Source organism: Euprymna scolopes, chromosome 20, assembly GCF_053919585.1.
Source record: "Euprymna scolopes isolate OS-2025 chromosome 20, ASM5391958v1, whole genome shotgun sequence".
Classification (NCBI taxonomy): Eukaryota; Metazoa; Mollusca; class Cephalopoda; order Sepiida; family Sepiolidae; genus Euprymna; species Euprymna scolopes.
The window spans coordinates 2,924,090-2,951,589 of NC_136501.1; the positions used below are offsets into that span (position 1 = coordinate 2,924,090).

A 27,500-nucleotide genomic window follows, 5' to 3' on the forward strand; every position below is an offset into this window, starting at 1 on the left:
AGGTTGCCGCCTAAAATCATGTGTTTTGAAAAGTCATTTTAACACAAAATTTCTAGTTCATTTTGGGATTATATACTAATTAATATTTTTAAATTTATTTATTTTTAGGCTAAAATTTTTTGGAAGCATACAGGGCTCTCAATGATGAATAATTCAAACCTGATCTTCGCCTCCTTATGTTGCATAAGTTCAAACTTGGCCACAATGCCTCCGAAACCTCTGCTAATATCAACAGAGCATGAGGAGAGGGGTTCGCAAGTGATCGGACAGTACGAAGGTGATTTCAAAAATTCCGTAGTGAGCATTCAGTCTTGACAACGAACAATTGCAAGCAGTTGTTGAGCAAAGTTCTCGTCAAAGTGTCAGAGAAATGTCTCAGACACTTGGCATCAGTACTGTTACAGTTCCACGTCATTTACCGAGTATTAGAAAGATGAAAAAATCGATAAATGGATCCCCAATGAGTTCAATGAGAATCAAAAACTTTGATTTGAAATCTGCTAAATGCTTTGTGTGCGTAGCAGCAATGATTCCTTTCTTGACCGAATTGTCACTTGTGGCGAAAAGTGGATCCTTTATGATAATCGTAAACAATCTGGTCAATGGCTTGATCGTAATGAGTCTCCCAAACACTTCCCAAAGCCAAAGTTGCATTAGCAAAACAAATTATGGTTACAGTTTGGTGGCCTGCAATCAGTGTTATCTCTTACAGCTTTTTGGGAACCAATCAAAGTATTACGGCAGAGATCTACTGCAATCAACTTGCCGAAATGCATGCTTCCTTGCAAAAAAGAGGACTGCCTTGGTGAATCGACGTCGTCCAATTCTGCTTTACGATAACGCGCAGCCACATGTTACAAGATTGACTCTGCAGAAACTCACAAACTTGGGATACTAGACTTTACCACATCCGCCATATTCTTCAGACCTTTCGCTTATTGATTATCATTTTTTTAAGCATCTAAGCTCATTTTCAAATAGTAAAACGTTTCGGTCCAAAGAAAAGGTAGGATCAGCTTTCAAAAATTTTGTTGCATCACAGCCAATAACTTTTTATCAACGAGACATAAATAATCTTGTAGATCGATGGCAGAGCTCGATAGTTGTGCAAGGCTCGTATGTTAATTAGTTTTACCTTTTTTATTAGTCATTTTTCAAGAATAAATATTTGTTTCTGAAATCGGCCATTATTTTTTGTACCAACCTAATAAGAATATGTGAGAAAGACACAAAAACAAATTGAAATTCAATAAGTCGCAGAGCATATATAATAATATAATAGTAACAATCGAATGCATTTTGAATATGCAAACCAAATTCATAACAAAAAGTGCATAAAATCAGACATAAAAAACGAATAAATATTCAACTAAGAAGAACGGAGATGATAATAGTTTAAAAAATGTAAAAATATCAAATAGTAGATTTCGTCCTTCCAGCATTTCACATTCAAATCTCGTCAGTTTAATGGCATCAGCTTCACCATGGATATCGGCAACTTTCACGTGAGCCCTACTGTAACCACCGGAACAGAACAAAGCTTTTAAGGTTGACTTGCTAAGGTTAGAATCAGGATAGACAAAAGGTGATCACACTATAGATTAGGGGTTCTCAACCGGGTGTGCGAGAAAACTTTAAATAGAAAATTGTTATTCTTTTGTGTTTTTGTTTGCTTTTGTAATGTACTTCTTGCTTTTATTTCAGTGTTAAGTATTGTTATTAAATGGCCATTAAATATATGGCTTAATAGATTAGATTCAACCATGGATTTAAACGTAAATTTAGAAATTTTATGGGGTGCGACGTCTGAGGGAAATCTTCTGAATATATATATATATATAAGTGAACGTGTCTGTGTGTGTGTATGTGTGTGTGTGTCTGTGTACATTTCCCTACGCAATAACTCTGACAATTTTAAGTATACAGACTCGTAATTTGATATACAGGGTACTGAGATTTGGGAAAATCTATGTGATCGGTTTTCGGCCAGACATTTGGCTGTTAAGAGGTCAAAGTTCAACGATTTGACCTCCTCCGACAATTTTTGGTCTAAACACTTGAAATTTTAGATATAGGTTCCTTGAACATGGATCTAACTTAATAACTTAATTTTAGCCCAAAACAACAAATGTTAAGGGGTCATAATAGGGGTCAAAGTTAAAAAAATGGACCCTTTTTCTTTTTTGCTCAGCATACATGTCCAAACACCCGGGCAACGCCGGGCACCCATGCTAGTATATCTATAAAAGTGAAAGTGTCTATCTGTGTGTGTGTCTGTGTACATTTCCATACGCAATAACTCTGTCAATTTTTAGTCTACAGACTCGAAATTTTGTATACAGGGTACTGAGATTTGGGAAAATCGATGTGACCGGATTTCAACCAGAAATTTTGCGATTGAGGGGTCAAAGTTCAACGATTTGACCTTTGAGAACTCTACCAAACTCCTCCGATAAGTTTTGGTTTGAACACTTGAAATTTTAGATATAGGTTCATTGAATATGGGTCTAACTTAATAACTTGATTTGAGCCCAAAACAGTAAATGTTAAGGGGTCATAATAGGGGTCGAATTAAAAAAATTGACTATTTTTTTGTTTGTTTGTTTGTTTTGTTTTTTTAGCTCCGCATACACCTCCGAACACCCGGGCAAGGCCGGGCCGAAATGCTAGTATATCTATAAAAGTGAAAATGTCTATCTGTCGAAATTTGATATACAGCGTACTGAGATTTGGGAAAATCGATGTGACCGGTTTTTTGGCCAGAAATTTTGCGATTAAGGGGTCAAAGTACAACGATTTGACTTTTAAGATCTCTACCAAACTCCTCCGACAATTTTTGGTCTAAACACTTGAAATTTTAGATATAAGTTCCTTGGACATGGATCTAACTTAATAATTTTATTTGCGCCCAAAATAATAAATATTAAGAGGTCATAATAGGGGTCAAATTTAAAAATATTGACCACTTTTTTTTTTTTTGCTCAACATACATCTCCAAATAACCGGGCACCCATGCTAGTATATATATATATATATATATATATATATATATATATATATATATATATATATATATATTTCAGAATATAGTATCCGTTCTGTCATCAGTCAGTGACGTAGAAATATTTATAGCTTGACAATTTTGTTTTGCCTTAATTCAGAATACCCCTTCTTGCGAAGTTGAATTTTATCCCACATTAAGATTTTTTTGTTAAACTCTCGTAATAAGGCAAGTAAATAGGGACTTTCACCCCCGCATCATCATTCTTACCTTTCTTTTGCTATTTAAGTCTTAAGCTGGAAATACTGAATTAGATGGGATCAAAGTGTGATAACAGTTTTAATATTGTGCTACATCTTTTCAGAATTAGTCCCCCAAGACTGAGACAATTTCTATTTTGTTTCCAGTACAGAGTCCACCTTTTTGGGAAGCTGGATTTTTCCCACATTAAGCTTGTGTCTAACTTTGTCCCCTTAGGGAGCAGTAAATAGGGGCAGAACAACTGGTTCTAACAGAAATGCGTAGACACTGTTGCGTGTCAGTGACTGATGTTTTTTGTTTTGTTTTTATTTCGGGTGGAAGGGGTGGCTATCTCCTATGAAAGGGGAAGTAACTTACTGACGCGTTCTTACGTTTGTCTCTTATCAAAGTTGAAGAGGTGAACCGAATGACCTGCGTGATAAAGTAAAGTTTCGCGCCAAAGATAAAGCGTTTTTAAAACTTCCAGCTGTTCAACAGAAAATGGAAAAACACAAATAGAGGGATCCCCCTTACCCGCTTTTCTTTGTGCTTCAATAAGGCGACTACTACTACTACTACTACTACTACTACTACTACTACTACTACTACTACTAACAAATAATACTTAACAAAGCAAAACAAAATCTATAAAGAAGCCCCGTCCCCTGCAAAATACAGCGAATCAGAAGTACCGTTATGATGGCGCTATATATATATATATATATATATATATATATATATATATATATATATATATATATATATATATATATATATACTTGCATGGGTACCGGCGTTGCCTGGGTTGACATGAAGTTCCGTTTGAAACACGCCTGCTATACTAATAATTTTCATCATGGGTTGGGTAACGTGGATACCTCCACAACAATTTCAAAAATAAAAGAACGGATAAAAACATGTAAATGTAATCGCCCCCAAAAAGAAGTATCTGATACCCTCTCCACCAGATATTTCGGTAGAAGGGATCACTATCCTAAGAAAACTCACGATTTTGTGAACCTAAAAAGATAACGTTTATAAACATTAATTCGTGCATTTATTTTTTAATTTGGTAAATGTGTAGTTTAGCGGCGTAAATTATTTGCCAGACAAAAAAAATATATAAAAACAATTTATTTTTATATAAAACACATTGAAATAAAACCAGAAAAAAAATTTCATTTTTATTATTTTTTTATCATTTATATTTATTATTCGAGGCTGCTATATTGATTTTAAAATTTGGCCTTTCTAAGGTTTGGCAGATTGGCCTTTTAAGTTCTTTCATGAACTATGTTTTTGGCTGCCATATTTTTTTTTGTAATGAAAGAGCGTAAAAAGACCAAATTTGGCCTTAAAAAAGCCAATCTGCCAAGCCTAAAAAATGCCAAATTTTAAACGTGTAAGGCGTGCATATTTAGTCTAATAAAGAATGATGAAAAAAAAAAAAACATATTTCAGCCTTTGGGTCTAATAATGTTTTATATAAAAATAAATAGTTTTTATAACTTTTTTGTCTGTCAAAGAATTTACGCCGCTAAACTACATATTTACCTTTATTTTTTGTAAGGGCACTTTTTTTACTGGCGTTTTTTGTAAATAAAGGAAATTTTAAGGGGGGGCTTTTCGAGTTGTTTTTTTATTTGTCATTTTATGTTTCTAATGTAATCCACCCCCTTTAAAAATGCATTTGTCATATTTTGGGGTTTGTTTTGTTTATTAAATTGTTAGGTGAAAGTAGAGAATAGTCTCATAAAAACAATTAAATTTATCGTTATGTTTCCAATGTAACCCCCCCCCTAGATTTACCCTCCCTTCAATCACTAAACTTTTAAAAAATACTAGAGGTGACATATCTCGTTGAACGCTTGGTGGCCAAAAAGTGGGTGTTTATTTTACGTTAAATTTATATAGACAAGTGATCCCCCACTCTAACATGTTATTTTATTTTTTCAAAATTTCTTCTCTCATAATATTTATAAAGGCTGTTTAAATGTATTAGGCTGAAAAGAAAATAGATCTACATTTTTAGGGGTTAAACACAGCTGGGTCACATCGTATAAAGTTACCTTTTTAATTAGAAAATTAAGTTTGTAATCGATGAAATTAACGCGAAAAAAGAAAACAGTGTAAATTTTGGAATTTAGAGGGGGAGAGAGTAGATCTTCATTTGTTTAGGTATTAAACGGCGCTAAATTACGTGGTAAAAATCTACCGATTTCTGTATTGCCGTAAGAAATAAAATAAAACAAACAAATGAAATCTTTTCAGTTTTTCTAGTAAGTGTTTTTTTTTATATTAAAAAAAAACAATAAAATGCAAACATTTTTTCTATCTACACGGAATTATTTTTCCAGCTAGAAACTTTTACCAAATGATATTTGGTAAACGTTTTTTTTTTATATATAGGATAGAATAAGTCTAAAAAAAAGTTTTTAAAAAAGGTCACTGTTGGAAATATTAATTCAAATATAATAAAATTAAATATATTATCAATATAATTTTGTTTAAAAATTATTAAATATCAATTTAAGATAGAATACTTAATATAATTCTCTTGCTAAAAACATTAACTAAGATACAATCATTTTTTCTTAATGTCATATGCAAATAAGGTGAGCTCTTAATTGTATATTTTTCCAAGTATCATACTATATATGGAAATAAATGAAAGTTTAAAGTAAGACACGTTTTGTATATATTAATCAAATTGTGAACAAACAAACAAACAAACAAACAAACAGACAGGAATACGAATTTATATATATATATATATATATATATATATATATATATATATATATATCTATTAGCCTTGAAATGATTAATCGGAATCGGGAATCAGATAAATTAACATTTTGAGGGGTATCAGAATAGGTATGGACATCGGAAAATTTTGTGCCTATTTTCCGATGCCAAAAGCGATTCTTTTAATTATTATCATTTAATATTTATTGATTTTAAACTTCCAGCAAAACTAAAATCTAAAGATCACCCACAAGTGTGTTTTTATGTTTGCGAAAATGCATGCGTATTCAAGATATCCTTGTATGGCATTCGGCACAAAATAACCATTTTATAGTTAACTATTTAGAGATTTATATAGAATCGGAATCGATAATATAGTATGGAATCAGTAATTGTATCAGAATCAAGAAAATTATTGGAATCGTCCCATCACTAATATATATATATATATAAACCACTAACCTAGTTCTAAAACAGATCCTTTGTTCGATAAAATGCATGCCCATTGGCTGATAGGAGGGGGCGCGGTGGATACTAGAAAGCTGATTGGCTAACTAGAAATCCTCAACATATATAAAAACAAGAAGCAACCACAAAATTCGCGCATAAGCCTGACGAATCCTACAGTGGATGAAACGCAGAATATTCAGTGTAGCTTAATCACCATATATATTTTATAAATTACTATATATATATATATATATATATATATATATATATATATGCATCCACATACAGGACTGTTTCGCTGTTTCTCAGATCATCAGTGCAGCTAGACAGGCAACTACCGCAAGCCAGGATCGAAACCCACGCCATAACCGCGTTGACATAACGGTTCTCTCCAGAGCAACGTTGAGCCTGGTTAGTACCAGATGGGTGACCATTTGGGAATTCTCGGCGCTGTATGTGCTCTCCGCTTATATCGACATTTTCTTCCAGTCGTCCTATACATACACTTCATTTGCCACTGGTATTTAACAATGTCGACTCACGAGAGGTGTGATTGGAGATTGTGCAACTTCTGCAGCAAAAAAATTTCACGCGCAGGCACAGTTTCGTGGGTATCCATAGTCTGTCAAAGACTGAAGGAGCCACCCCCTATATGCACACATGAATACATACATATACGGACTCTCCCCACACCGAATGAGGTTTAGGTTGTTCGAAATCCACACAGATGAATTGTTTATGATGATGAAAGCTTTATGTAGAACCGTCTACACTATTTAGAAACACTGCTAAACTCAGTCGGTGCAAAAGATTGCCACAGAATAGAGCAAACAGTAGCTTTCACCAAAGTTTTCCTTCTCCTAGATGCATGTCTTGATGAATATTGAGAGTGCATCGCTCGCAATGGTTTTTAATACTAATCTATGTCCCTGCGCAGTTTATACTCTGCCTAGTATTCCCAGTTTCTTTTTTTTTTTTTGTTATCCATTTGATTTTGGCAAGGCTCGTCGATGCTTAACTTTGGTGATCTGACATATGCCAACGCGATTATTATGTATACATACCTGAATACATACATGCTCATATATAGATATGTATATGCGTATGTAAATATGTATATATTTGTAGTCATCCACATACAGTACTGTTTCGTTGTATCACAACTCATCAGTGCGGATATGCATAGATATACATATGTATATATTAGGTTGGTGCAAAAATAATGCCGTTTTTATATACATAGTTAAATGTCAAAAACAACCTTATTTTTGCACCAACCTAATATATGCAAATATATACATATGTATATATATATACATATATATATATGTATATATATATATATATGTATATATATGCATATGTGTATATATATATATATATATATATATATGCATATATAAATATGTGTATATATATGCATATGTGTATGTATATATATGTATATATATGCATATATAAATATGTGTATATATATGCATATATAGATAAGTAGATAAACAAATAGATAAATAGATAAATAAAAAGGGTCCCCAGCAATAAGCCCGCACTTGCAACTAAGCTCCAACCACTGACTCATCGCCGAAATATGGCATCCCTGTGCCTATATTACAAGTATTGTAATGAAAATTCTCTGACGAACTCAAAGCACTTGTACTCTCTTGATGTAGATACCCCCGACTAACCCGTCAAGCAACAGAATCCCACTCTACACTGTAGTAGTCCCTAGATCCTGTAAGACCTTCTACTCAAATAGCTTCTTTCTAGACTTTGGAATTCCCTCCCGGGCCACTTCTTCCCCCAACTGTACTTATTTGTATATACGTTTCTCCCGCATGTCTATTACAGAGACTGTGGTGTCATCAGCAAATATACCCATCTCGGAGAATATTTTATCAGGGAGATCATTTATGTACAAGAGGAATAATAAAAGTTTAAGGACTGACCATTGAGACACCTCACATTTACATTATGTTGTTTTGACGTATGGTCATCGAGGACAACCTGTATTTTTCTCGTATTTAAGAAATGTTTGATTATGTAAAGTATTCGTCCAGTAATACCGTATAATTTAATTTTCATGAGAAGACCATCCGGCCATACACTGTCAAAGGCATTAGAGATATTAGATTCCCCTACCTTATCCAGTACATAGTATATACGTTCAGAGATTACAGTTAGGATATATGCAGTAGAACGGGTTGCCTAAATCCATACTGTTGATTGGAAAGAAGTTTATCATCTATGAGGTGGCGGATTATTGTTTGATTGACAACAAAGATTTGGGCGAATAGAGGGGGTAGGCGATGATTTAATGGGTTCGTTCTTTCGCCAGGATTTATTTAATCGAGAAATTTATTGTTTGTTGATTTCGTCGATTGATTCGGTTGGATTCATATAGTGCATTCCTCAAGTTCTCTTTTCTATTTAAAAAAAAAAATCTTCAAATATTGTTTTTCTATTTTGGAAATTTTGGAAATTTTTGAAAATCTTGAGATTTTTGAAATATTTGCAAATTTTGAAACTTTTGAAATTTTGGAAAATTTTTGAAATTTTTGAACATTTTGAAACTTGAAAATTTTGAAAATTTTGAAATTTAAAATTTTTTTGAAAATTATGAAGTTTTCGAAAAATTCTAAATCTTTAATTTTTTTGAAACTTTTCTGCATTTCTTGTGCTTACAATTTCGAAAGTTTTCCAAATTATGAAAACTAGTAATTTTTTTTATGAAAACTAGTAATTTTTTATATGATTAGTTGTTTTCTCTGACGAAAAGAAATTAGTTTTATTCCATGGTAGAAAACAATGTTACTCGTAAAAATGCCGAATAAATTTTAAAAATTATTTTAATTTTTTTTTTCTTAAATTGTTTGCCGACGTGCAGAAATAAAATATAATATAAACGAACATCTTCCCATTTAGACCCCCCCCCTCCTATATATCCGACCCTTATCATAGCAATCTTTGACGTTTCGATGGAAATGTGCCTTGTTACGGATGAACAGACCCCTCCTCCACCACCACCACCACCACCACCACCAACAACAACAACAACAACAACAACCGATATGTGTGTTTAACTTTGTTCTTTTGAGGATGCCAGCAAACGAAAATACTCCGTAATTTTCCTTTTTATTGCATTTTTATTTTATTTCTCGTCGCATGTGGATGTGTGGAGGGGATGTTTGATGGTGATAAACGGTGTCTGGTTTGGGTTTTTATCCCGAGAGAGTTTATTGGGGTGGAGATGGCGACAGCGGTGGTGGTTGTGGTGGTAATGGTAATGAAGTATTTGAGTTCTAATTGCGGCGTTGGAGGGTGATAAGAGAGCAGTAATGGCGGTTACTTAATCGCAATTATTGTGTTCACAGACGTAATGATTTTAACAGATGAATCACTAATTTACTTAATGACGACGGTAATCCAGAGTTAATGATAACAATAACAAAAAAGCAACAAAAACCAAAAATAAAGTCACAGAATGTTAAGAGAGTTGTTATATATATAAATTGCAGTGTCGGCAGAAAATAAATTGACTTCATAAATGCTTCAACATCGAATCAAATTGGACGAGACGAGGATTTTGTATTGAGCTGTAAATAAATGCTGCCTCAGTTCAGTCTCGAAAGACAAAGGATATCCCCTGTAGAGGCAGCTGTGCATGGAATTGTGAGGCAAGGGTTGCGCAATTTCCAACCATACCTCTCCTGAATCAACACTGTTTGAGTCCAGTGGCAAGAAGAAGCCCAGGACGACTGGATTAATGGAGAGCACATACACAGCTGGAAGTCCCAAACGGTCACCCATTTAGTACTGACCAGATTCAACGTTGCTTAACTTCGGTGATCCAGCGAGAACCGATGTGTCAACGTGATTACTGTGAATAAATAAGGACGCAACAAAGAACGCGCACTTTTAAGTTGCGTCCATTTAATGTAACATGTTTAGCAATGAATATATGATTTCAGCTCTAACTCCTGTCCTATCGCTGCAATCCCTGTGCCTGGTTTACAAGTATTTCTAAGGAATGTGTCCTGATTAACTCACAGTACTTGTTCCCCTTCGATGTACATAGCCCGACAAGCCAGCTTAGCAGACAATACCAATGCGTGTGGGCCTCGTCTCATCCCTGCTATACTCTATTAAGAAATGCTCAGCTGAGCTAGTCCCCGGACTTTCAAAGCACTACAATAAATGCTGTGCTAAATCCTGCTTTTTTTAATAGCTGGAAGATGGATTCTGTGGTACCAGTGTGCAAGAATTCTGGTGAAAGGACCGACCCTCTAAATTATGGTTCAGTCAGTCGCCTTCCCCTCTTCACTAAAATCTTTGAGACCTTAATAAATCAAGCACTAGTTCACCACCTCGCAAAAGAAAATTTTCTCTCTGACAGGAACAGTATTGATTTAGACTAGGCACCGCCAAAACTGGGGGGGGGGGGCAGGTAAGTACTTTTGACGGACCGCCTTTTTAAAAATCTACCAAAAATCAGGTAATTATCCGATCAATACGAAATTTTCAGCGATTATTAAGAGAAGAATGAACTTTATAACAGTGTACTTATTTTTCATAAACGGTATTTATACATATATATTTTTTGCTTACAACCCCCCCTTGTTTTTAGGGGGTACAAATATGCTTAAAATAATCATCTGAAACTGAACACAACATATTGTGTTGCTGTAAGGGACAGAATTATAGATTTAAAAAATAAAAAAAAATAAATTGTTTGCATACCTTATTTTGACGTCTGAATATCAGATCTTCGATTATGTTTAATTATCCCGCTTTTGAGTTTTGAAGTGTGAAATTCGGTGAATATGTTAAGTAAAATAATTAATTTAAGTTAAGCAAAACAAAAAAAAATTTTTTTTTAATATTTATACGAAAAAAGCCATTTTAAAATCTTTGATAAATAAATTAACAATTTTTTTTAGCGAGCCGAATAATGCATGACTATTATTAAACAGGTCATGTTTTGAAGAATCGATACAAAAAAAAATTCGATAAATATTGTGCCCTTTGTGTTAAAAATAGCATCATTTTTTCGATCCCGTTTGAAAACGTTTGCCGCCTTTCGACTACGGTGGACCAAACGCGCTAAAATAATTTTTTTTTTATTTTGCTTTAAATCCCCCTCCCCCATTTTGGGGAGCCTGGCCCCCAAACACATGCACATTAAAAACCAAACTCATACAAATGGTCACCCATCTGGTACTGGCCAGCCCCAGCGTTAATAATACATTGAAATTTTCGTCACTGAAAATAAGTTTTTTTTTGGCCTGTTTGGTCTTCCATAGTTTGCTTTTTATTAAACACAAACATAAACATTGTCGATCTAGACTCTAGATAGACGCGAAGTAACTGGTTGCCTATATGTATAAGTGGAATTATTTGAAATCCAGGTACTTATATTATAATATTTTTGCATATTCTCATAGAAAATCATCCTAAATCTTAGACAACAAATAAATAAATTAATTAGTTCAAAAACCTTTTTGTTAAATATTTATGTACGTTTTTTGTGCAAGACAAAAAATGTCAATTGTTAACTTTTTGGGAAAATTAAACATTTAAAATTTAATTAAAAATAGTAGAAAAAGTTTTACATTAATCTGTTTTTCTATATGATAAAATTCAGGGTTTTATCTTTCTAGAAAAAAAAAGTTACTCAGAAATAATGGATTTTAATAAATGTAATTTCGTTTTAAAAAACAACAACAACTTGATTTTTCGGCTAATTTAGACAATGTCCTTCTACTGCAGTAACAGTCATCTCTGAACGCATATGCCACACACTGGATAAGGCGAAGCCAATGCTATATCTCTTGATATATTCAAGGCCTTTAACAAAGTCTGGCATGAAGGGCTGCTAATGAAAATTAAATCGTACAGAATAACTGAACGTATACTAAATATCTATCACTAACCTCTCCCTCTTAAATAGGGTCCAAAAAAGGTTTTCAATCTAATATATCCCACTTTATCAAATAAGCTCCGACCGATAACCCATCGCCGCAATGTTGCATCTCTGTGCCTGTTTTACAAATATTTTAATGGAATGTGCTCTGATGAACTTGTTGCACTTGTGCCCTCTCGACGTACATAACCCTGACAATCTCGTTTAGCAACAAAATCTCACCCCTTCAATGTTGAGGTCCCTAAATGCTAGAAGGTTTTTACTGTAATAGTTTTTTTTCCTCGAACAGCTAGACTTTGGAATTCCCTTCCTGCTACCTACTTTCCTCACTGTACTGATATGCAGAAGTTTAAATGTAATGCAAACCAACATCTTGTTAATCTTTCCAAGGCATGGTCCCAAATAATAGCCCTTACGTCCAAGTGGCGATATGCCTTATTTGAGGCGCACGTGAGTAAAAAAAAAATGTTTTTACACACACACACACACACACGCGTGTGTGTCTGTGTGTACTGGTGTGAGGTTAATGAAAGAGAACCTCAGTAGAGTGCTCAATCATTTAGAAATTGCAAAAATAATAACGTGATATTTATTTATATTTGTATTACAGAAGATCAGAACAACATCTGTACCGTCGGTTTCAAATCTAAACAAAGGGGAGCTATAGGGTCACTGTTGCCAGACTCTCTTCAACCTCTGTTTATATCATATCTGTCTTCCCGGAAATAGCTTCGCGCGCGCGCACGCACACACACACACACACACACACATATATGTATATATACACGCACACACAAAATCACGCATCCACATAATTTCCCCCTTTCAACTCTTAATCTCTTTTCATACAAGTTTATTTTTCTTATAAATAATACCGTAAAGATATATATATATATATATATATATATATATATATATATATATATAAAAAGGAGAAATCACTTCGCCGGCGAGCTCCTGTAAAAACAAAACAAAAAAAAAGTTGTAAGGAAGAGAAAGGCAAATTGTGTATAAGAGAGACGGTGGAAGAAGATGGTGTGTGTGTGTGTGTGTGTGTGTGTGTGTGTGTGTGTGTGTGTGTGTGTGTGTGTGAGAGAGAGAGAGAGAGAGAGAGAGAGAGAGAGCGAGCGAGCAGTCATCTCCTCTTCTCTATAAACCCTCAAACGTTTTTATTTATCTATCAAATAAAACCGTAATAAAGGTTTTCGTAATTTTCCTTTTGTTTTCATTAAATCACGGCCATTACTGTTAATATTGACGAAATTATTTCCTCTATAATATAAATCCCACATGTCTGTTTAAATGTATGTATGTATGTTTGTATGTCTGCCTAAAACTTTCGACAGGCGACTGACTTTCACGATATCAGCATCGTTTTGAAGCTCGACCCTTCAGACGACAAATATCGGAAAATTGGCTAAAAACATTAATTCCTTCACCCTCAACTGGGCACTTTTCTACAAGGAGGGGTCGCTTTTTTCGCCGATATTTTCGAAAGTCATCCCCTCTTTTCGATTGACTAGCCTTAATTTAAACCTTTGCTACTTCCGGTTTGGCGATGAACCCAAAAGTAAAGACGTTACGTTTTTTTTTGTATATTCTTTTCTTCTTTCGCGGTACGGCTTCGAGGCTGCCTACTACCATCTTTCTTTTTTTTTTGCTTAACACCTCCCCCAAACATCCGAGCTACGTCGGGCATCCATGCTGGTATATAGAGAAAAAGTATGTGAATAAAATTACAAATTAATGACACCAAACATTAATTTATTACAGACTGTTTAAAAAATAAAATAGGATCTTCAGCTCGTCTGTACTATATATAACATATTCATATATTATATTATTGATTTAATTAACAACAACCATTTTGATCGTGCTATTGTCATTATAAATGAAAAACGAAAAAACTTCGCATTTATATAATTTATTTAGATATATAATCATTTTTTAAATTCAATTTTCACCTAAAACAAGGCACAGTTTCACTTTGAAGTAGGAGACTGCTACCAGGGACATAAGTCGCAGGAATACTATGTAAGGAGATGAGTAGCAAGATGTTTGTTCACATTACACTTGAATTTCTGCATGTCAGTACAGTTGGGAAAACGGAATCCCGTAAGGGAGTTCCAAATTGGAGTAGAAGTCTTTCTTACACCTAGGGATCTGTACTGTGAAGGGGTGGGATTTAGCTGCTTGTCGGGTTTGTCGGGGGTATTTACATCGAGGGGGTACTTGTAGTTCGTCAGAGCATTCACCATTAAAATACTTGTAAAACAGACAGAGGGATGCAACATTGCGTCGATAGGACAGAGGCTGAAGCTTAAATGACAGTTCAGGACCTATTAGTTTGGTGACTCTCTTTTGAACCATTTCCAGGAGTGAAAGACTAGTAGTAGATTCACCAGCCCAAATGTAATCACAATACTCCATACATGGGCGAATGGTGACCTTATAGAGGTACAGGATACTTTCAGTCATAAGTAGACTTCTAGCACGATAGACCATCGTCTTCGCAACGACCTTGGCAATGCTCTAAATGTAGCTGTTCCAGCTCATGTTCCCTGCAAACGTTAGCTCAGTAGTTTAAAAGAAGTACTTTACGGTAATGTGTCTTTGGCCATTGCTATTGGTGGTTGAGAAGGTTTCTTGTAATTATTAAAGGAAACAAGCTTAGTCTTAGTAGCATAGAATGTGACCATCCAATTTTTTGACCCCATTCTACTACAGATTGGATGTCTTTCTCTAGTGTTTCTGCTTTTGCTTTAGATATGTTTTCATTTGTTTTCCCCTCGTTATAGAGCCAAGTGTTATCCGCAAATATACTCGAAGAATACTTGCCCTAGTACAGGTAAAATTAATCCCTCAAACAGAAACATTGTAGACAAAGAGGAACGGTGGAGAGTAAGACGGTTGAAAAAAAGCAGTACATATGCTGGGGAATAACCAACTGCTAACTGTACCTAATAAAGAATTTAATATGATATGGGGACCAGTAATTATGAACAATATATTATATATACAAGTAATAAGTATAGAGATAGATATACATTAATATATAGTAATAATTAGTAATAAATGGTGATATTTCTCAAGCCATCCTCCTGACATCTAAAACATAGTTTGGGCACAATTCGTAGTTCAATTCTTAACACCTACTCACCTACTCACACTTAAATGTCATCCTAGACCCAAGCGAACATGAATAAAATAAAAAATATATAAAAGGAAAGCCTCAAACCACATTATCTCCTTTCTAACAAGCCTTCTTACAATCATAGCTGCTTACACTGCATGACTAATCACCCCCTCTACCCAGTAACAATGAAATAGCAATGCCCCTAATCCACTTTGAGGGGTGTAACTATTCAGCAGATATATAACCTCTACAAACTAACCTAGTAACATTAACTAACCACGCGGGGTCACAGGATTAGAACCCAGGTGTGGAGCAAACCCTCTCAGTGCTGACGGACCCAGTAGATCTTCCCAGATCATCCGTCTAGGAGAAGGAAAACTCTGAAACTAAACCAAAGGGGAAGGAGGCCTCTTCAGTCTCGGATGACAACCTTCCTAGAGCTGGTGACTCAAACAAATTACCGGTTTGCAAACCTAATTTGCTTAAGGAGTAGATAGGTTCTGTCTATCGCCCGGCTTCCATACTCCTTCTTTGCCTATTAGTCAGGCGCAGAGACCCTATCACAGTGATTCGACAGAAACACCCAGTGGCAGATCTTGTTTCTTGTCTAGGGCAATGAATGCCATTTCCCAACTCCCGACACACCCACACCCCTAAAACTGGGCACTTGAGAGTGCTTGAGTACCACATATGCCTGAGCAATTAGATTGGGTTGACCTTCCTCTAATGGATTGAGGGTACCGGATTGACAGTTACTGGCTGCTGTTTCCGACTGGTAGTACAGGAGCCCTAACTCTTTGGTAGCGCTTAGAGCGGCTGCTCCATCAACAGCTGTATAATATCGGGATGTTTGTAGTGCCATGTCGCGCATGAAAAGGGACCCTGCACTCATCCCCGGTAGGCTTTCCTGAGGCCACAGTCCTAGTTGAAGAAGGGTCAGCTGATGGTCTACTTGTGATGCATGTGTGATACTCTGCATAACCTCCTGTTCAGCTCACCCTTACCTAACTGAAACTCGTAAAAAAAAATATGACAGTACAATCTAAAAATAAGCTTAAACCAGGCTTAGGGTCAAACAAATCCAACTTGCCTCCTCCCTTGAGGCTTGCATTCACAAATATCCGTGGGCTTAGAACTAATTTAGCTGATGTTGAAGCATTTCTCCTGACAAATACCCCGGATATCTTAGCACTAAGTGAGACTAACCTACACTCCTCCATCCCTTCTAACTACTTTAACATGTCTGGATATCTCCCACTCTGCCGTAAGGACTCTGACAGACATATGCACGGACTTGGAGTTTACATTCGTAATACCCTTCCCTTGACTAGAGAAACAAACCTAGAATCGGATGATCAAGCCTTTATGTACTTTAGACTAATCTTGCAACACAACGTAAGCTACTTTTACTTTCTCTACCGCTCTCCCTCGACCCAAGACTACACCATAATAAACAAAGTCTCTGACAGCATAGACACAGCACTCTCCATCGACACTAGCGCCCAAGTACATGTATTTGGTGACTTTAATGTCCATCACAAAAACTGGCTTGGATTCTCTACTTACACAGATGCAGCAGGCAGCACAACTCATAGCTTCTCTATATCTCACTCTCTACCACAAATTGTTACTTTTCCAACCCGTTTCCCTGACCAGGAAGAACAACACGCATCACTTTTAGATCTGTTCTTGACCACAGTTCCTGATGACTGTATAACGAATGCCGACAGCCCACTTGGGAACGCTGATCATGCAGTGATAATGGTTGAAATCGCCCTAAACTCTAGACCCAAAACTGAAGAGCCAGTGCTAAAAACAACGAGATATTATAAAAAGGCTGACTGGGAAGCCATTAGAGATCTTTCCTATGGGGAAATATCTTTTCTCTTCCTGCTGAACAGTGTGCAAACGAGACCACTGAATGGTTCAAAACTGCAATCGAAGCGCATGTTCCCATGCGGAAATTTTATAGCAAGCCCCACTCTCCCCAATGGTTTACTTCGACCTGCGCAACTGCCATTGCTCAAAGGCAGCATGCATACCGCAAATTTAACCGACATAAGTCCAGTTCAAACAGACAGAAGTACATAGAAGCTAGAAGTAACGTTAAGAAAGAAATAGCGACAGCTAAGAGAGAATTTATGGAAACCACTAAAAAACGCATAGAAGCACAAAAACTAGAAACTCGTGACTTCTGGAAAATCTACAACAGTGTAGTAAATAATGGGCAATCAACAATTCCCCCACTAACCAACAATCACGAGGTTGTTTGCTCAGCAACCGAAAAGGCTAACATGCTTGCCAGTCGATTTGCCTCAAACTCCACACTGGACTCTTCCAACCACCCCCTACCTGAATTTCCTATGCGGACAGACGCCACGCTAGACGATCTACAAATCACCCCTGCTCAAGTACACGCTATCATAGAAAATCTTGACACTTAAAAAGCATGTGGACCCGACCTCATCCCAGCTGTGCTATTAAAAAAGTGCTCAGCTGAAGTAGCTCCAGTTCTCTCCAAACTCTACAACAAATGCCTTAATGAATCTTGCTTTCCGGGCAGTTGGAAAACTGCTTCTGTGGTACCAGTATTCAAGAATTCTGGTGAAAGAACAGACCCATTAAATTATCGCCTCATTAGCCTCCTCCCACTTTTTGCCAAAATATTTGAGACCTTAATCAACCATGCTCTAGTCCGTCACCTTACAGATACTAAGCTTCTGACTAACAAACAATATGAATTTAGACAAGCCTGTTCCACAGCAAACATCCTAACTGTAATCTCTGAACGTATATACCATTCACTGGACAAAGCGGGGGAGGGCAGAGCGGTAGCTCTAGATATATCTAAGGCTTTTGACAGGGTATGGCATGAGGGTCTTCTCAGGAAGATTAGATCATACGGTATCACTGGTAGAATACTTAACATAATTAAATCCTTCTTAGATAAGAGAAAAATCCAGGTTGTCCTCGACGGTCGTACATCTAAACAATATGATATAAATGCGGGAGTGCCCCAGGGGTCTATCCTTGGACCTCTGCTGTTCCTGATATTCATAAATGATCTCCCCGACAAAATTGCCTCTGAGATGGGTATATATGTTGATGACACCACACATAGAGTGTGGTGTCACATAGAGTGTGGTGACACGGCAGGAAAACAAATGAACGTATATCTAAAGAAATGGCAGAAACTCTAGAAGATGACCTCCAGTCTGTAGTGGAATGGGGACAAAAATGGATAGTCACGTTCAATGCCGCCAAGACTAAACTAGTTTCATTCAATAATTACAAGAAACTTTTTCTACCACCTATAGCAATGGCCAACGACTATTTATCTGAGAGCACGTCTTTCAAGCTCCTTGGTCTAACGTTCACAGAAAACACGAGTTGGAACAATTACATTGAGGGCATTGCCAGGGCCGCTGCAAGGAAGGTGGGTTCTCTCTACCGTGCTAGAAAACTACTAACACCCGAAAGTATCCTGTACCTCTATAGGGCAACCATTCGCCCATGTATGGAGTATTGCTGTCATATTTGGGCTGGTGCATCGGCTACTAGTCTCTCGCTCCTTGACAAGGTTCAAAAGAGAGTTGCAAATCTGATAGGCCCTAAACTGGCATCTAAGCTTCAGCCTTTTTCCCATCGACGAAACGTTGCATCCCTCTGCCTGTTCTACAAGTATTATAATGGTGAATGCTCTGACGAACTGCAAGCACTTGTGCCCCCACGACGTGAACACCCTCGACAGACCCGACAGGCAGCAAAATCCCACCCCCATATTGTAGAAGTCCCTAGATGTAAAAGATCTTTCTACTCCAGTAGTTTCTTCTCCAGAACCGCTAGACTTTGGAATTTCATTCCAGGTCCCTGCTTCAGAACAACCAGGACGGAGATTTTGTTGAAGAATGGGCCTTACACCAAAACCTTGCCATTCTCAATAGGCCTAAGGATAAACCATCCTTCTTAAGCACTCAATGGCGAAAAGGCTATAACCCCGACCTCGCATTTTCATCAGCATGGCATCAACACAACTTCAGCAAGTCCACTGGCCAAACGATCCCAAAATCACAACACCGACCCATCATTGTTGAGATGCAACCAGTAGTTGGACCTGTGCCTACTAAACCTATGGCCAGATTCAACTATCGGAGGGCTAACTGGGAGGGTTTCACGGACAACTTAGAGAATACAATTAATGATGTAGCCCCCGTAGCATCAGGATATGAAACCTTCCAAGCTCTTGTGTGGCACATTGCCAAGAAGAACATCCCAAGGGGCTGTAGGAAGGAATACATAACTGGCTTGGATGAGACAAGTAAGACCATCTATGAAAATTATGTACAAGCATATAACAGAGACCCATTCGAAGAACTTACCACCGAGCTGGGCAACAAACTGTTGGCCTCTCTATCTGCAGCCCGTAAGGAGCGATGGATGGAGACCGTTGCAGATCTGGACATGACCCACAATAGCAAAAATGCATGGAAAACAATAAAGAACCTAAACAGCGATAAAAAAAACCGGACACTAGAGCAGCAGCAGTCTCACCAAACCAAGTTGTTCACCAACTACTTATAAATGGGAAATCACTGCACAGAGAACGAGGTTACGTTAAACAGATGAAAGAGAAGATGGGCGAAGTCCACAAAGAGTCTGATGACATGTTCCCCCCATTTACTGATGAGGAATTGAAGACTGGAATTAAACATCTCGTCTAGAAAGACATCAGGACTCGATGGTATCTCAACAGAGATGATCCAGAATTTTGGGCCAAGATCTCGTGAATGGATCCTATCACTGTTCAACTCCTGTGCTGCTGGATACAACATTCCCAAGATCTGGCGACGGGCAAAAGTTATAGCTCTTCTTAAACCAGGGAAAGATCCCCAACTACCGTCTAGCTATCGCTCTATATCCTTGTTGTGTGTACTGTACAAGTTGTATGAACGCCTCATTCTGGCCAGGATATCACCAATAGTCGAAGACCAGCTTACGGACGACCAGTCTGCGTTCAGGGAGAGGCGTTCATGTGTTGGTCAGGTTCTGAACTTGACTCAGTACATAGAGGATGGGTATGAAAGAAAAAAAAATCACAGGGGCTGTATTTATCGACCTCACGGAAGCCTATGACACCATCAACCACCGAGCACTTCTGCTGAAAGTTGGCCGGACCTTGAAGAACAGAAAAATGGTTTCCATTATAGAATCTCTTCTCCGGAATCGAAGATTCTTTGTCGAAATGGATGGTAGGCAGAGTCGGTGGAGGCCACAGAAGAATGGTCTGCCCCAGGGTTTTGTCTTGGCGCCGACTTTGTTTAACATCTATACAAATGACCTACCAAAATTTACAGACATCCATAGATTCATCTATGCGGATGACATGTGTCTTGCGACACAAGACAAGAGCTTTGAAGCAATTGAGAATAGAATCTCCAGTGCTTTAAAAACCCTAGCCTCCTACTATAAGAAATGGTTCCTCAATCCCAATCCTGGGAAACAAAAGTTTGTAGTTTCACCTTAACAACCACATAGCCAACAGGAAGCTGAAGATCCAATGGGAAGGTAAGGAGCTAGTAAATGAACCATATTCCAGTCTACCTTGGCATCACACTGGACCGAACTCTCTCCTTCAAGACACACATAGACAAGCTCCGAAAGAAGATCGCGCCTCGAATTAACTTAGTCAACATACTGGCTAACTTGAGTTGGGGAGCAGACCCACACACGCTAAGGACAACATCATTAGCCCTATGTTATTCCACGGCTGAATATGGCGCTGCAGTATGGTCTCGCTCAGCCCATGCTCACCGCATTGACGCAGATCTCCACAAAGCTTGCCGGATCATAACCGGAAACTTAAAAAGCACACCTCTACCAGCCCTATACCGATTAAGTGGCATACCACCACCTAAAGTCCGCCGGGATATAATTGCGAGAGTTGAGTGTACTAAACAACTCGAAGACCCCAGACACCCTCTCTATGGCTACTCGGAGGTGGCTAGACGACTTGTGTCCCAGCAAAGCTTTGCCACAGTGGAGGAACTACCGGACACTCCTACATCCTCTTACCGGCTGCAGATGTGGAGAGAGGTAGACCCTCAGTCTACAAATATAGCACTGCCAGAGCCCAGTGAAACCTTACCACCTGGCACACACCTGTCCCGTTCGGAGTGGGTCACTCTGAATAGGGCAAGGGCAAAAGTTGCAAAAACTGGCGACAACCTCCTCATGTGGGGTTACTCTACAACTGCTGAATGCCCCTGTGGTGCCCAAGTTCAGACCATCGAGCACATTTTAACATGTTGCCCACTGGGGCCCAACTGCACGGACGAAGACCTCAGTGTTGGTAATGAAACTGCACGCTGCTGGTTGAAGAGATGGAGCGACAAGATATGATGATGATGATGATGATCGGATGAATTTCTGTACAAAACATCTAAGAACACTGCTAGACATATAAATTTATTTCGTGTGAAGTTTGCAAAAGATAGCCTCAGCCGTTTCGGAACCTATAAAGAAGGAACTCACACACACACACACACACACACACACACACACACACACACACAGAAAGCGGCTTTTAGATGATAGTAGATAGATTTTAGTCTGACACTTTTTTCTTCAAAAAATCTTAGACTAAAACACTTTACACCATATTTCATTCCTTAGAACTTATTCCGTTACGCTCAAAGTATATTTTCGATGGTTTGTCAAGCTTTAAGCTCTAAATAGTATTTTTTCGAGCTTCCACGCTGAAGTTTGAAATGGAATTTTCGCTCCAAGCAAATCTTAAATGAAAGCATCTGAGTACAATCAGTTTAATTCGATCTTTCGTCGCAAAGAACGGACATCGTCTGAAAGGTTGGTCAAGCCAAAGAAGAGATGTACAAAACACAAACGCATTAGGGTGGGGAAGGTGGGGGGCAGCATGGGTCATGGGTCGCCGGTTTTTTGAAAGGAAATGCGAACCATATGTTTGATTCTGTCGACACGGAAATGAAAATGAGAAAACTCCACATTCGGTTGGCCATTTTCCAGGTACAAAAATACTTGAGAAACTTCCCGTAAATCAAAACAAAACAAAAAAAAAAACACTTGATAGAGTTCCAGGAAATTATGGTAGACTAAAACACACGCACAACAAACACAAACACGCGCGTGCTCTCGTTCTCTTTCTCTCTCTCTCTCACCTCTCTCTCTCTCTGTCCCTCTCTCTCTCTTTCTCTCTCTCTCTCTCTCTCTATATATATATATATATATATATAATATTCGCATATATATATGTGCACACACACACACACACACACACACACACACACACACACACACACACACACACATATATATATATATATATATATATATATATATATATATATATATATATGCACATATGTATCGTAAGACATACATCCGGATCGCACATTGAATATGCAGACTCGACCTACGCTAAAATAAAAAGACATATTTTGTGAATTACTCTTTTGTTCGATAATGTTGTTAATGTTGTTAATGTTGTTAATGTTGGACCGAGACAAATCCACAAAATAACGAGTCACAATTTAATAGATTCTATTTAATTTTAGCGTAAGCCGATTACATATATATATATATATATATATATATATATATATATATATATATATATATATATATATACTAGCAGGCTGCTCAGTATTGCCCGGTTGTAATATATGCTTAAATATAATATTTTGATTGATGCAGATTTCGTATTTTTTATTATATTATATTCGACCCAATATATAGTAATGATTTAAAAAGTTAAAAAATTACTACTACTACTACTACTACTACTACTACTACTGGAGAAATGAAAAGGAACAAACCGAGTTATGTGTTCGTCAACCTTTCGTCTATTTACATCTAGAAGAAGTCTCGAAATGAAGACGAAACGTTGATGAACACATACTCGGTTTGTTCCTTTTCATTTCTCTCCCTCTGTCTCTCTGTGTCTGTGTCTGTCTGTCTGTCTCTCTCTCCCCTCCTCTCTCTCTCTCTGTCTCTCTCTCTCTCTCTCTATATATATATATATATTAATTATATATATATATGTGTGTGTGTGTGTGTGTGTGTGTGCCCTTTAATTCACAGTATTGCTAATGATCTGCTGTTTGTCTTTTGATTGAATAATCTGAAGTTAATTTATATTGGAAATATACCAACACACACACACACACACACACACACACACACACATATATATATATATATATATGGCTATTTAAAAAGATTTATCTAGTTTACATTTTTTATTAGATCATGTTTTTCCATTTCTTTCCATCTTATACAATTACTTTTTTATTTCTGTTTAGTTTCCCTGTTATTTTCTATTTATTTCAACTCTTCTTAACAACAGTTTATTTCTTTCCGCCCTTTTCTTTACGACACACTTATGTCCGTCTTTCTTCCCATCAATCCCCGTCTCTTTCATCTCATCTTTTGTCAAAAGATAACGGTGTTCGCTTCGGCTTCCAAAGGAAATTATCTTTGTCTCAAGATGTTTATATTAATTGCTGTTTCTTCCGTCATGTTCAACCGAACTGATTGCAAACGGATAACCATCACCTGGATTAAGAAAAACGAAAATTGCTTTCCGCCATTTTACATCCCTTATTGCTCGCTTCCTTTCCGTTTCTATCTTTACTTTAACAAGATAAAAACCATTAACCCAAATCTGAAAATTCCGAGCATAAAAAGATCCGACCAAAGCCAAACGCCATTTTCTTTTTATTTCTTACCGTTCATGTGAAGAAATTTCAAGAGATTTTCATGCTTTCCTTCATGGTAATATTTCATGTTTTCCGCCAACGAATGCTACAGTACGTCCGCAGTATGACAATGTTATAACCCTAACCCTAACCCTAACCCTAACCCAACTAACTACCAATGTTTTGCCAACATCATTCCTACGATCTTTCTCGCATGTTATTTCCCGCCCCCATAACATAAAATGTTGTATTCGCCCCTTATTATATTTCTTTTAGTCTATCTTTTTGTTGCCATTATATTCATCCTACTTTTTTTTTGGGGGGGGGGATCTACCTGATCGATCTGTCTGAAATTTTGTATTGACCTTTGTTTTGATAATGTGCAGCGATCTAAGTATATTACGGTATCTCTTCGATGCACAGTTAGCGATTAAAGGGGGGTTAACGGGGATTAGTTACCTCAGTACCACATTTACCTTAATTTTTCTCAGAAAATACTGGGCCGATCTGGTTGAAATTTTGTGTGGACCTTTGTTTTGATAAGGCGCATCGAGCTAATTATTACAGTATCCGCTCGATGCATGTTGGGGTTTAATATAGATTAGTTACCACAATACCAAATTTACTCTCAATTTTCTTTTCTTTTTTTTTATTCAATTTTCACCCCAAACAAGGCACAGTGCCACTTTGAAGCAGAGGGCTACTATCAGGGACTTAATTAGCAGGGGCATTATGAAGGGAGATGAGCAGAAAGATGTTTGTTCACATTACACTTGAACTTCTGCATATCAGTACAGTTGGGAAAGCAGAATTCCAAAGACCTGCAGTTCTGAGGAAGAAACTATTAGAGTAAAAAGGCTTTCTTGCACCTAGGGATATCTACTGTAAAGGGATGAGACTTAGTAGCTTGTTGGGTTTGTCGGGGGTAGTTACGTCGAGAAGGTACAAGTGTTTGCGGTTCGTCAGAGCATTCACCATTAAAGTATTTGTAGAATAGGCAGAGGGATTCAGCATCTCGTCGATGGGACAGAGGCTGAAGCCTAGATGACAGTTCAGGACCTATGAGGTTGGCGACTCTCTTTTGAACCCTGTCCAGGAGCGAGAGACAAGTAGCAGATGCACCAGCCCAGATGTGATAACAGTACTCCATACATGGGCGAATGGTTGCCTTATAGAGGTACAGGATACTGTCAGGCGTAAGTAATTTTCTAGCACGGTAGAGGGAGCCAACCTTCCTTGCCGCAGCCTTGGCAATGCTCTCAATGTATCTATTCCAGTTCATATTCCCTGTAAACGTTAGGCCGAGGAGTTTAAAGGAAGTACTTTCAGGCAATGTGTTCTTTGCCATTGCTATTGGTGGTAGAGAAGGTTTCTTGTAGTTATTGAAGGAAACAAGCTTAGTCTTAGCAGCATTGAATGTGACCAACCATTTTTGTCCCCATTCAACTACAGATTGGAGGTCATCCTCTAGTCTTTCTAGAAACTATCTGGCCGATCTGGCTGAAATTTTGTATGGGCATTTGTTATGATAAGGTGCTAAGGTACTTGACTATTCTTAACTAAGTATTATGATATCCGTTCGATAAACAGTTAGGAATTAATTGGGATTAATAAGGATTAATAAGATTAGTATTTAATGCAAAAATGAGCACAAATTTAACCATATTCTATCATCATGTCAACAGACTAAAGCGTTTTAACGTTTTTAACAAGTTAAAATATCTAGACGTATCTAATAACTTACTATGTGTACTGGTTAAGTTAATAGTAAGATACTGTTAATAAAATAAACCAAACAATTTTGATAAAGACACTTTTTAAACATCGAAAATTTCAAGCCTAGTGTGGTAGAATTATCATGTTGACAAGAAAGTTCTTGCGGTTTTTAACTTTTAAATTCAGCTGAACATACCTCGGCGCAAACAAAAATTATTGAGCGAAATAAACACCAGCAGAATCAACACTCCTTTGCCAACTAAAATAAGCATATTTATGCCAGTGACGTAAAAATCTCGCGTTCTGGTTGCGATGGAGTCGCTAAAGGCATCTTAGATTTCTATTTTTTGTTCTACATCATGAAACCCTGTTTTTATACTATCTGAGGACGCAAATTTTGGTTTACGACGATTGTAAACGATTCAGTAGAGGTCAGCCACCGGAAAAGATTCCGTGAAGATAACTATTGTCGAAGATTCGTTTGTAGTCGACAATTATAAAATATTAATGGTAAACGGCAGTTGCAATCACGTGTGCATCGCTCATCTAAACTATACATTGTAGAGATGTAGATTAATTGTAAACGACTCATTGTAGACGACTATTGTAAACATTTTAATGTGTACGATTATTTTTATGGTTCTTTTTTGTTTGTAAACAACGTAGATTAATTGGAGACTGTTTTGATGTGTCCACCCTATGGATAATAATGAACATTTCAACTTACTATAAAAACCAGGATAATGTCTCTAAGTGTGAGCACACCAGTTATGCAATAGTCATGCACATGTGGCCGTCGGACTGACGTATAGCCACGCCCTTGTATTTGTTGCATTTGTTTTCCTGCTCAAAATATTTTGTTTCCACTAATTACTGAGTTATGTCTTTCTTTCGAACACTTACGGGACCACTACACTGGCGATGAGGAATTATTAATGACTTTGAATTGTGTCACTAACAACACGGTTGACAGAAAATTTTCAGGAACGTTTTATTAAAAACCTATAAAAGAACACCAAAATACGGGAGACAAACATTATTAAAAAAAAGTTTTCTCGTAAACCTTAAAAAGAACAAGAAATGAATTCGAAATTTTCATAACAACTTTAAAAAAAATCCTGATTTTATCAACACACTTTAAAAAAAATTGTAATTTGGATTGTAAGATAAATTTTTATTTTAGCTAAAATGAATTCTCTTCTTCCAAAGAAGTCAGTGATTACATTTTATTTTTTGCACTGGGTTAACTTTTAACAAGAAATGTATAAATTTTTCTTTCTACCTTAGAAGAGAAAAAAGTGTGAGTATCGAACCTTTATTTTATTGGTGACTCAAATTCCACTGTAAAACAATTGTACGCGAAATACGTACGAAAAAGGTGATGCGTCCTTCTTGGCGAAAAAAAGAAAAGGTTTATATTTAACTTGTTCTTACATTAGCAGCGTAAGATTGGAGTTTATAAAGCAGTACTGATAAAGGCACTTTTTAAACATGGAAAACTTCAAGTCTAGCGTGCTAGAACTATCAGGTTGACAAGAACGTTTTTGCGGTTTTTAA

The 27,500-nt window shown here is 37.0% G+C and overlaps 1 protein-coding gene across 1 annotated transcript in view; it reads left to right on the forward strand.

Moving 5' to 3' along the window:
• LOC145241295 (voltage-gated delayed rectifier potassium channel KCNH8-like) overlaps positions 1-27,500 on the forward strand; it is a 504,754-nt gene that overhangs the window by 98,726 nt on the left and 378,528 nt on the right. The gene's annotated exons all lie outside the window — the stretch shown is intronic.